Here is a 13201-nt window from a genome sequence, read left to right on the forward strand (position 1 = left end):
AAACACCAGGTATTCTCAGCAAATGGCTATCTGATTCACTTAAACAAGCTTGCAATATGATAATAAGAGAAATGCATAATATATTAATATTTATAAAGTGAATATAGAACTATATAACATGTATATATTAAATATATTTATTGTATTTACATTATATGCATAATAAATGCATAATATTAATCCTCATTTTTCCATAAAAATTTTTTCCTTAAGATTTGCTTTCACATACATTATCACATTTTTATTCTCACAAAACCTTATAACCTAGCTTATTAGGTGATGCTCTATGATTCAGGCTTTCAATGACAAGGGCAGGCCCAGGTTCTGTCTGTCACATTTTCTGTAGTTTGGTGTTTTCAGAAGAGTTGGCGTTTGTCCCCAGTCATGAACCCTAGAGGAAAAGCAGAGCCTAACCAGAGGGCAGAGGGCAGGAGGGGTCAGGACAGGGACTGGACCTAGATTCTGTTCCCAGCACCACCTCTGAAGAGATGCGAAGGGAAACTAAGATCTCCTTTCCAGAGTTGAGTTTTTACAGCATTAAAATGGGTCTTCCCATAATCTGGGACTCTATTCTGGCTCTGTGATTCTTTATAATTGACAGTGGAGCATCATTTAAATTCTAGGTACTGGATTTTCAAATTATTTCAAAAGCTGAATATATTTCATTTTAAAATTAATATTAATATCAATGCCTCCCAATATGTCTGAGTCCTCAGTTTGCTCCATGTAACTCCACCTGGAGCAGGAAAGGGAAAACCAGGGAGTTTGAGCACTGTATGCCAGGACATAGAAAGTTTTGTTCTGGAAAAATCTTGCTGTTAATATGGTTGGAGGTGTGGCACTTACTCCGTGTGAAACACCAAGTTAAAGATTTCATCCACAATATCTCGTTTAATTCTTCAGATAACTCTCTGATGTGCTCATTAATATTCCCATTTTGCATATGAGGAAAATGAGGCTCAGAGAATTTAGATCACTTGACAAAAGCCGCACTGCTGATGAGTGATGGAACTGGGGTTCAAACTTGTGTGTGACTGATTCCAAAGTTGATGTTCTTGATGACTACCTAAGATTGCCTACGAAGAAATTGAATGACACACACAAATACACACACACACACAACTTGTCTGCATAAAAGCAAATAAGTGCTTGATTGAGAAGTGGATCACATAGATGCATGCAGCTGCCTGTGCTCCTATAGGTGACCACACCTACACTGGTTCCAAAGTGTCTGAACCAACTATTATGGGCAAAAGGCTGGCCTCCAACTGCTTCTGAGTCATTCTAGGTCAGCTTTGCTGACAAAAAAACTTCTGATTAACTGCCAGTGTCATGTTTGTGTTGTTTTCAATATCCTTTAACTCAATGCAATAGAACACACAGGCAGTGGCGAGAAACACGTACCTTTTGAAAAGGCCGTGGGTGGGAATCCACGTACTGTTGCAGCATGGTGACCAGAAGGTGACATGTTTCCCTTCGAGAGGGTTGCATCCAGACTGGTAACCAAATTTGTTTACAATCCGCTGTTTCCCTAAAATAGGTGCTCCTTTTTGAATGACCACCTATTCCACAGGAACAGGGATTTTTTTTTTTTTTTTTTTGGAATAGTACTTCTCCACAAATACTATCATCACAGAGTTATGAACCCAAGATCTGATTATTCAGGTAACTGGACTAGAGCAATCAGACTGCCTTTAAATGTTTATGTATGGCACTAAAATTCCCTTAGAATATATTTCCTATATCGAACAGTTACAAGCCATAGATGGGCCAGAAACATATCTATCTTTCTGTCTTGTGACATGGCTACCATTTCTGTTCTGTAAGAAGAAAGCCTCGTTTCATTTGGAAGTTATTACCCTGAGATGACCAAACCCTGCCCCAAGATGCCTAATATTTACTTTGTCTTTGAAGCGTACTAGTTAAAGTTATTTCCCCATCTGCATGATTTAAAAAAAAAAAAAAAGAAAAAAAAAAGAAAAACTTCTTAAACCCTGTCCAGTTGTGACAGAGACCAAGATTCCACAATGTAAATGTGCCTCATTAATCAACTCTATTATTTGGGGGAGTAATGAACATTTTGCTATTTGACATCTGGTAGTGATTTACAGTAAAAGAAACAGGAATTTCTAGTTTACAAAAGTGCACATGTATGATTTGATTTCTTTTGGTGTATATATATAAATCCCCCTGCTGCTTTTCTTGGCCAAAACACACACACACACAAAACCCAAAAAAACAAAAAACCCCAAAACAACAAAAAAAAAACCAAAATGGTGGGAGCAGGGGAACTCTCCAGGCAGGGTTAGACTATAAACTGCATGTAGATTTATAACTAACTAACCAGCTTAGAGCAAAATGTTGTGTGAGCTATGTAATGTGTAAAATCTGGTGTTTATGTAGCTCTCAGGCTGGCTCAATACCAGTTACTAGTGAGTGATATCTAAACATAAAATAATTTCTACATAAACTGTGGGTTTGTAAAAATGTAAGCACTATATTTTTGTGTAGTCTGAAAGAAGGTATTCTTTGAAATAGATTATTAGTGTAGGGCATGATTCCACCCACCCTATTTCTGTGCGTTTTTCTTTCCTTTTTTTTTTTTTTTTCTTTCTTGGAAGACTGATTGGGGACTTGGGCCTCTACCAAAAAGTCAACATGTACTTATAAAAATCTTGATATGTGATACACTGACTAAAGTGAAGTTTATGATTTACTTCAAGTCGACTTTGCTACTGTGCAGTGAAAGCTTTAAATGAACGCATAATCATTAGGAATGTGCAGCCTCCAACTAAGCCATTAGTGCATAGGCGGGCTTCTTGGTGGTATTACCTTACAAACAACACCGATGCTATGTTAATGATTAAATATATATAAAAAAATCACTCGGCTGGAGGCGGAAAGAAAAATGAGATTAGAAAAGATTTTCAAATCATGGGAATTAAGCATTAATGGGTAGTTGTTTAGATTTAAGAAATGCAATACTCTCTTCTACAGTGGGCTATGAAATTAGGTATTTATTCCTTTTAACAAGTTCCACATGTAATAAACGAACATGTCAGTGGCGTAGTTTTGATGCTTTTGTGAAAAGCACTTTCAAGGCTTCTTTGCGTATTCGAACCTCTTCATGATCCTTTTGTCTGAGTCACCGTTAGCTATTCAAAGAAGTCTTTGGCATCTAGAGAAAGTTCAGTTGAAACCAGAGGGCAAAAGTAGGCATGGGTGGTTGAGTGGCACCGGCAAAAAGGCTGACCATCTAGACACAACCCAGGATTTGAATCGAAAGGCTGCATCCAGTGGTTTCTCTCTAGTTTCTATCCAGGTTCCCCTAAATGAAGTCGAAGTTGGCAAGATACTCCCTGGTGGTTGGTGTACTGGGAAGAGAACGGCTTCCTGCTGGTATCAGTTGTGACTTGCTGGTGCAGATGACAGCATCAAACCTAAAAATGACTTAGGAAAAGAAAGACAATACACTGTCTCACCAAGTGAAAATTTCGATGTCCATCTGGCCTCAGGGACAGTGGAGTGTAGAATTCAGACATTTTCGCTATGGATCTGTTTCTTGCCATCAATCCCCCTGCCTTGTGGTGTGGGCTTCACCTTCAAGTTTCAGACCAAGACTCTCAACTGCTCCAAATCACATCCCATATAGGCCATAGGCCCAGCCAAGCATGGGCTCCTTCCTCCACGCGTGCCTTCACGGGCCCTAATATCACCCGCATGAGAAATCTAACTTTGTTAAAGACACGAGATGCTTCTATCGCTGCAGTTCTGAACTTAGCACTTGCCCAGCACGACTGAGAAACTAAACATAAGCTCCTGTGACTAAGACCCTTCAAGCCCCAGGGAAATGCATTTCCCTATCACCTCAAAAGAATTAGTAGTTTTTCCCGAAGGCTGTGAGATATGTGGGTTGCCAGGGGGCTGTGGACCCAGGATGTGCTCACTGCTTTGGAGTGCAAGGACTGAGCAGTGCAAGTACTTAGGGAAGAGAAGAGAAAAGAAACATTCACTAACCTGTCAGATGCTCTCAGAGAGCAGGAATGTAATAGCTTCTCCCATAACGAGGCATCCTCTTGATATGGTGCTGAGGGCCCATGTTGCTCCATTCTCTCCATACCCCAATCCTTCTGAAAGAACACATGAATTAACACAATATTAACAATAGCGGAACATGGCGACTGGGAAATATTTTGCAATATTGAGTAATTCAATTATTTTAAAATTAGTATATATTTAGGTTGAGACAAAACAGAAATGAAGCATGATATAAATTCTCTATGTTGGCAACTGGATGGACATTGAATGCTAGAATAATGAGTAACTTTGTATTTATGAAAATACTTAAAGATTTCTTTCAAAAATTAAGTTAGTTTCATTTAAATACACTCATTTAAAATTTGTGCTCGAGTTAGTTACAATTCATTTATTATCCTTTAATGTTGATAGATATTTTCAGTGTTTAGAAAAAAATTTGGAAAGCATAATAAAATTATTTACTTTTTAAGCATTAGACATTGCCTTAATTTATTTTTTACCTTAATTTATATTTTTGATGAAAATATACTCAAAAAATATATTATAATATATGTTGATTAATGTATGCTTTGATTAAAGTTATATTGTATTCTTAACCTTTTAAATTATTGAGAATAAGCTGAAATGATATTTTATTTTTTAGTCATGTAAAAACAGCACAGACATTTTCTTAATTATGTTGTTATGAAAGTATATTGGTAAGCTAGGTGGCTGGCATATATTTTATTTAACCATTTATTGTGTGAGTCTCCACATTCCTAGGCCAGGCCCTGCAGATGTTCAGGGAGGGTCTGCTCACACAATCTCAACACCAAGTCCAGCAGAACAAGTGAGCCCAGGAAGGAGTAGAAGAAGTTTTGCTCAAACATAAAGTCCTGGAATTGGGTTTTATTTGTACTAACTGGCTTATCTAGTCCAATCCCTGTACATTTATATCTGCTAAAGACATGATTAGTACTGTAGTGAGAATAAGTGAACCAACAGTTTTAGAAATCTTTAAGTTTTATAAACTGAGGAAAATGTGAAAGTTTAGAACATGATTACAGAAGAAAAATAAATTTGGCTGAGGTGATGATACAGACACTAAGCTTTGCTTCCAGGCACCACTTTCAGCGATTTATTTTCAGTTTAAGAAGTTTTGTTTGTTTGTCATGCAAAGATAGAAATAAAGATTAAGAGCAACAACAACAAAACTAGAAATGTTTCTCATACCCCAATGGTTTCACTCACAGCTATTTCTATAGTTCATTTCTTGCCCAAAAGATTTCAAGATTGTCTCTTGTGTAGTCAGAGAACCAACAGCTGGATGTTTGCATTACTGCACACATAATCGGATTAACTCTAAGTATAAAAATGAATAATCATCATTTAGAAACACAATCTGTAAGATATCTGATCTTAAATACCATACAATTAAACCAGTTTCAAAAGACACAAAGCTAAGTAGAAATTTACTATTAATTATAATACCATATTACATTTTTAAAAAGTTCTGTAGATTTTCAAAATGCTCTGACATCCATCATCTCGTTTGATTACCAATTTGGACAATGTGATCAACCAAACTGACCTGTTTTCCTTTACAGCTAAAGGGTAATGTCCAAAGCGAGATGTTGGGAGTTTTCCTTAGATTGTTCTACAGTTTGGTAGAGTTTACCTTTGTGAATGTTAATAAACATTTTGATCGACAGGGTGTGGTACACATGGACATATGGTAGGGGTTGAGGTGGATTTTGGCAACAATGCTATGTCATTTATCTCAGCTGTGTAACCAGCCATATCCTCCTTCAATGAAGAGATGCATATCAGTACCTAAACCAACAAGCTTAGCCAGAAATCAAGAGAAATAATCATTAGTTTTGCTACTAAACAAAAGTCTCATAATTTTATTATCTAACAAGGAATCATTTCCATTTCCACTACACAGAACTGATCGGAGATTGACCAAAACTGACAGAAAATTGATCATTTTGATTTATGCCATCACAGCATTAGCTTGTTTTTGGTCTTCTTTGGTCATGTCTAGTTATCACTGAAGATTCATTAGATGGAAGTGGCAAAGAGCTTTGAAAGGACAACTCACCCCAGGTTGTCAGTGCCGACTGTCATAGAGGAGTTGGCATCACCATGGCTAACACCAGTCTTCCAGAGTCAGAGATAACCAGATTAAGGTTATTTTTGGCTTCCAAATTTCCCAAGGGGTATATTTACTCCCAATAACCACAGGTAGTTAGGACTCTTTAATGTAACTGGATTCTATGTATATCTTCTCCTCCAGACTGAAAATGCATTGCTGTGCTGATCACTGGTGTTGTAGCGAAGTGTTGAAACACTAAATTGTACACCTGAAACTAACATTACATGGTATGTTAACTAACTGGAATTTAAATTAAAAAAATCAGCTTCTACATTTATAAAAGATTGCTTCTTTGTGGGCAAAGAACATTGGATTCGTTCATTTATTTACTCATTCTCTCAAGAAATCTTGATTGAGCAGTATTCCCTTCATCTAAAATTATCTTTCCTCAAATAAATTATACAGGCTAAAGCTAGGTAATAGGGAGAGTCCCTGTTCTATGGACGTCTTACTTGCCCACAACCAAACCCTAGTCTTTTTTCTTTTTTTTTTTCAAACCCTAGTCTTGAGAAGGAAGCAGACTTGGGCTGGAAACATTCACAGAATATTCTGTTGAAGATGAAACTTAGTTGGTAGGTTTTGGTTCACATCGCTGCCACAGAAGCTCCTTCCGGCTCACCTTCCACCCCCACTGTGATCATTCCAAAAAAGAGGATTCTGGGGATGCCTCCAATTCTGACGCTGAGAATGTACTGTCAACCATGTTTTCCTACCATAGAGCTAGCCAACTATCAACATGATTTTCAGGTGAAAGGAAAAAACAAATGTAACTGGCCTTAGGCTTCAAATATATCTTACTATTTAAAAATAAAATATGGTGGCTGGATAGTTAAAATAATAAAAACTCAAGAGAGATGCAATCTTTAGCCAATTTATTTCTTTTTTATTAATTTCTTGGTCTTTTATATTTTCTATGGATGGGATGGAAACCAGTTTACTCCCTTAAGCCCTCAATTCCTTAACACAATTACTCTAAAGACAAGTAATAGAAAGATTACCGATAGTGTCCCCTTCACTCTGCTTGAGCCAGATATGGAAGTTTGTCTTGAGACTCTAAAGTACTAAAGTAAGCGTTCATTATTAAATGGCAAAAGAATTCATGAAAAAGATACGGTTATACAACAAGCATAAGCCTCAAATGGCCTCACATCAAAGTATTTAATCTCTAAGAAGGTTCTCAGTTATTTCCTACACAGCCACTACCCGCCTCCTGCACTCATGTGTCTGGACGAGTGTGGAGTTTGGATGTGTGTCGGCTGATCACAACATAGACCAGTACACACGGCTGAGCAACTGCCTGAGAGGTGTGGCCACCCTCAGCAGATGGTTTTGAAGGCTGGGTCCCACTGATGTGCTACTGTGGGAAAATGTGAGCCTGAAGCTCTACCACCATACCTCTAGTGTATGTGAAGATGACTCTTTCCCCTCCAGAAAATTTAGAGTGAAATTCCCCGTTAATTAGTTTGATTTATCTCACAATGTAAGAGTGTGACTGCTGGGTCGAAGTTCACCAGTTGCTGGCTACCTATGACATCAAAAAGCCTCTGGCACTTTGTCTTGCCAGTAAAAGCTATTCAAGAACTGATTGCTGCTATCATTCACTGCTGTTAGGGGAGAAAACAGACTGTGGGATGTGCTCACCAACTCCGGGGAACTGGGTGGTGCTGACTCACAAACTGGATGGAATGGGGGGAGAGGGTAATCTCTTTTGGCTCAATGAAGTTCCTATTTGTATGATAGATTGAGGTTTATGTTTGAAGTCTCAGTCCTTCTCCAGACACCCCCTTTGCCCACCATCCCTACATCCGTCCCATAACACACATCCACTGATTCTGTCCTGAGACACACACACACACACACACACAATCACACACACACACACACACACACACCACCAACACTACCAACACTTAACTGGCTAAATTCCTAATCCTCTTGGAACCAGAGCATGTCCCCAGGAAGAGTCTTAAGAGCATCTCATTCCCAAAGTTTCTCTTAAAGTTGCACAACCCCACCCTTGCATACTCCAAGGGGCAATGTCGCTCCCCCCACACATGCCAGAATTACACAGAGCAAGCTTAGATCAATGCCCTCGATTTACAACCAAATGTACACAATCTTGCAGAAAACAAAAGATCTTTTCTTTAATACCCGTAGACACATAGCTAAGGAATTGTTTTTTCAAGAGTGTGAGCCTCTGACCTATTAGGCAGGAGATAAGTAAATAGAGGATGAAAGAAAAGGCTACAATGGCTTCTCCGGGCCAGGGGGCTATCCCCAGAGTGAACAGCCCTTTTGAGGGGCCTGGGGATCGGTGTGTACTGCCTACAGAAGAGCATGTAGGGCAGGAGAAGAAGAGGAGAAAGTGGGGAGGGAGGGTGTTCTTCACCTCATACTCAGGGCTGGAGTCTGGCCATTGGTTTTGACTTTGCCCTGATGTTTTGGGCTCACTTACGGGCCCGATTCATCCTAGCTTCCATCAGCTGCAGATCAATTTCTAAATTGTTCTGGGAAAGCCACATAATGAAAACTTGTCAGTGAAGAAAAATGAGTAGCGTCAGCTGTAGCCCGACTCGTGACCGGTCACTGGTGGGGGCTTAATGTTCTTCGGGTCTCCCTTCGTGGAATATTATATACACCACCTTCCTAATGTGCATGGTGGTGTGAATTAGCTTTTTGAAACTACAGGAGAACCTATAATTTAGGGACTCGGGGCCATAACCACAGCAAAGAAAAGGCTTGGGTCAAAAATAGAATAGTTCAAAAATAACATTGGAAGCACTTTTACCTAGTATGAAGCTTTTGCCAAAAGAAAGAGCAGCCAATATGCTCTTAACACATCCTCAGAGAACGTTAAATTCAGAAGTATGGTTTTGGATTTGTCAATATGATACATAAGACCCAACATTCTATGGCTATAATTAAATCACTTTAAAACCTCAGTCTAAAACACAATAACACTTTCATCAAATAATTTTGTTCTGTGCAAAGGATATGAACACTTTGAGAGCAGATATTTGGAAATTCTGTGTTGGAGGTCACTGGTAAGTTCTGCTGGTAAATCAGTACAATTTTTTTAAAATCCCATTGTATGCAAATGAAGTTATTTCTAACTCCACCTGACCAGGTGCCTAGAAAATGTTGAAGGAGGTTACATGAATCAGGTGGGAATGTGTTTCATGCACCTGCTCTTATTATTAGCAAAACATATTGTGAAAATCAAATTGGTTGTTTGCATGTTTCCCTGATGGTAGAGTCAGAAGGCAGGGCTGGAAGACTCGATTGTCTTCTTGTTGGAAAAAAAAGCCACAAAGTTAGGGTTTTCGACTAAAAGAGAAGGAATGCTAAAAGGCTACATGTTTGATTATAAGCTGATTGGGAAAAAAATAAAAGAATCGCTAGGTAAGAGGTGCCTGGGTGGCTCAGTCAGTTAAGTGTCTGACTTTGGCTCAGTTCATAATCTCAAGGTCCTGAGATGGAGCCCTGCATCGGGCTCCCTGCTCAGTGCTCGGTGGGAAGTCTACTTGTCTCTTTCCCCCTGCTCATGCTTTCTCGTCTCTCTCTCTCTCTCTCTCAAATAAATAATAAAATCTTAAAAAATATATAATCACCAGGTAATGGTAGATATCGAAGCCTCTGGTTCCAGGATATTTTTGGACCTGGTTATACCTTCTGGTTATATCATACTCAAATTCATTGAAATTCTGTGTTTAGGAGTTAACCCAGGCTATTCATATCCATAGCCTTCTAACTGGCTTTGCAGTATCTCCTTTCAGTCCCATGGTCTTTCCCTATAGAGATAGATCAGACCATAATTTTCTCCTGCTTTACACCATCTGACCTCCTTCTCTTGGCCAAGTACAACCTGATCTGATCTGTCCCTCTCCCCTTTCTCTGAGCTTGCCTCTCATCCCTCTCCTCCTGTCTCTAGCGTCAGCCATCCTGACCGTTGAGATGTCCCTAAAAGATGTCATAATATTTTGCACTTGCTTTTCCCTGTGGCTGAAATGCTCTTCCTCAGGCATTTCTGCTTGGCTTCCTTTGTGCACTGAAGTCTTGGCCTGGCTGCTGTCTTCTCAGATATGCTTTACTTGACGTCCTTATGGAAAGAGCCACCTTATCACCCTACCTCATTCTCTATCACTTTACCTTCCTTTCTCTTCTTTATGTATTTATTATTACCACATATTAAATAATAAATGTATGTACCAATATTGCCTTTATCTCCATTAGAATACCAAGTTCTGAGAGGTTTCCTCTCTCTCTCTCTCTCTCTCTCTTTTCAATTCATTGCTATGTTCTCACCACCCAGAATGGTGATGGATCAATAAAAATTTGTTGAAATAAGGAAAAGTCTATAAAGAGTGGAGGAAGGAGAACTCTGAAAGAAATAGATGTAAGCAGAGGGAGGCATTGTTGAGGGAGGCATTCACCTGCAAGCTGCTTCAGGGGGATCTTCAGGAGTCAGCACCCAGGGGCATCTGGTGGCTCAGTGGTTGAGCATCTTCCTTTGGCTCAGGTCGTGATCCCAGGGTCCTGGGATTGAGTCCCACGGCGGGCTCCCCACAGGGAGCCTGCTTCTCCCTCTGCCTATGTATCTACCTCTCTCTGTGTATCTCTCATGAATAAATAAATACAATCTTAAAAAAAAAAAAAAAAGAGTACTCTAGAGGGCAGAAGGCAGCCAAACCAAATCAAGAACTACCAGACTGTCCCTTTTGATAGCCACGTCCCCAGTCAGAACCAGGCCAGGAGCTCCTGGCCAAACTACCTGGACGTCCGCCACTGTGAGAAGGCAGCGATTGTGAAAGGGGGTGACGTCTCCAGGTGTGAATGGCACAGGCACGTATACAAGTCCTTCTGCCCTACATTCTGGGTGTCAGCCTGGGACTGCCTCCAGCCAGAAGGCATGTTTCCTAGGAAGATATGAATTGGCTCCACCCACCTCTCCTCTGTCCTCCATCCTTCTCCCAGGGTGGTGAAGGGGGACCTGGCAAGACGGTGATCCCCACCTTGAGATCCAGAATCATGCCTTAACTAATAATAAATACCCACTGGAAAAGTGTAAGACTATGTATGTGTAAAAGAGCTGGGGGATTGGGCAAGAAGTTGAATAAGTTGAATAAATACCTTGACCAGAAAGAGGGGCTTCAGGGCGATTGTTTTGCTTTATGCTATTAAACTGACCACTTTCTCTCTACCAGACAGTAGAATGAGGGATTATACAAAATAGCCTCAAGCCATTTTGGTAAAAAATAAATAAATCATAGATATTTGGTAAAAATTATCTATATTTCCCCTTTATTATCTATATGATTTCAAAAAAAAAAAACCTCCTTTTCGGTAGTTCTTGAACCAGGCAAAAATAGTGCAATACAAACTCCTGTGTAGATACCAAGTTCACCAGATCATGAAAAATCAGTTCAGTTGTTTAAACACACACACACACACACACACACACACACACACACTCTTGAGACCCATCTCAGACTTAGTAATTTAGGAGCTTCAGCGGAAGGTCCCCCGCCTTAGTCTGTTCAGGCTACCATAACAAAATATCCCAAGGCTGTGCTTCTTAAATAACAGAAATTTATTTTCTCACAGTTCCAGAGGCTGGAAGGCCCAGATCAGGGTGCCTGCAGATCTCATTTCTGGTGAAGGCTTGTCTCCTGGCTTCTGGAAGACCACCTTCTTGCTGTGTCCTCCCATGGTTTCCTTGTGGTACCTGTGTGGAAAGAGACATCTCTGGTGTCTCTTCCTTTTCTAGAAAGGACACCAGTTCTATCAAATTACGGCACCACTCTTACTTCACTTAACCTTAATTTCCTCCTTACGGGCTATCTCCAAGTACAATCACATTGTGGGTTAGAGCTTCAAGATATGAATTCTGAGGAGACACAATTCAGTCCATTATGTCCCCAGAAATCATACTTATAACAACACCAAAAGTTCCCAGGTGATTCTTATGGCCAGGAAAGTCTGAGAAGCAGTACTTAAGAACGAGAATAACTCCTCCTGACTCTATGGAGACAGGGACCCTGTGGTTCTTGGTTGAATCAGGCTGATAATATGGTGGGAAAATTTCTTAGGAAAAGATTGTGATAATAGGCTAAGGGGTGAAAAGAGAAGCTACAAAGAGATGGAGAAAAATAATCAAATCCTAACCAAGTGTTTTGTTTTTTGGGTTTTTGTTGTTTTCATTTCCCAGTTTCTATACATGTTAAACTTTTTCTTCAGTTTTACTGAGATTTAACTGAATAGAAATTGTCTGTTGATTGGACAGTCTAAACTGGGTTGCCAGGGCAAAGAAAGGTGAAAAGGAATGGTACCAAGGCTTCCTTCTGCCTTCAAATGTTTCCTGTTCAATCTCCCTTCACTAATCTCTGATGCCAACTTCAGTGCTTATTAGTAACGTCCCGGCACTATGGAGTCTGGTGAAGTCTTGGACAACTTAAAATTTCAATAGCAAGTTCAACTTGAAGCATATGTACTCTGAGCTTCTGTATTTGGAGAGAGAAGAGGTTGTGTTTGCCTTTCCTTTGCTTTTCCTTTACTTATTATTATTATTAATTATTATTATTATTATTATTATTATTATTATTATTTTAGCCCCTCAGGATTAAAGATTAAAGGAACGCAACTATTTTCATTAATTAGATGTTGTGGCCTTGCCTTAAATACCCTTCTGTGTCACCATAGCCTGTGTTCCATCTGCCTAGGGGGAACATAAGTGAATTATGTCAGAGGCATCTCGGGCAAGATCTCTCTACATCACATTTGCCTACGGGAGAGATGTTCTATTTTGATTTCCTCTGGAATTTTGTTAGCTTCCTCCTCACTGTGGAAATACTCTAAGCCTCTTGTTATTAGGATGTCTTGGCCCATCTTTCACAGTATCTCAATGATTGATGGAAAATGCAGGCAACACACAGGCCAGATGGTGGCAGTTTGGGATGTTTCCCTCAGGAATTTTCAGTCTGTCCCTTCTGTCTCTGTCTCTGTCTCTCTCTTTCTCTCTCTCTCATT

At 39.6% G+C, this 13201-nt stretch overlaps 1 long non-coding RNA gene across 1 annotated transcript; it reads right to left on the reverse strand.

The window, feature by feature from the left end:
- Positions 1 to 3039: 3039 nt before the first annotated feature.
- Positions 3040 to 10954, reverse strand: LOC102151539. The gene is made up of 4 exons (XR_005384995.1): positions 10609 to 10954; positions 5251 to 5379; positions 4018 to 4130; positions 3040 to 3450 (listed from the first exon to the last, which is right to left on the reverse strand). It is a non-coding gene; the product is annotated as an uncharacterized LOC102151539 (long non-coding RNA).
- Positions 10955 to 13201: the final 2247 nt, after the last annotated feature.

The sequence above is a fragment of the Canis lupus genome, chromosome 37, assembly GCF_011100685.1.
Source record: "Canis lupus familiaris isolate Mischka breed German Shepherd chromosome 37, alternate assembly UU_Cfam_GSD_1.0, whole genome shotgun sequence".
Classification (NCBI taxonomy): Eukaryota; Metazoa; Chordata; class Mammalia; order Carnivora; family Canidae; genus Canis; species Canis lupus.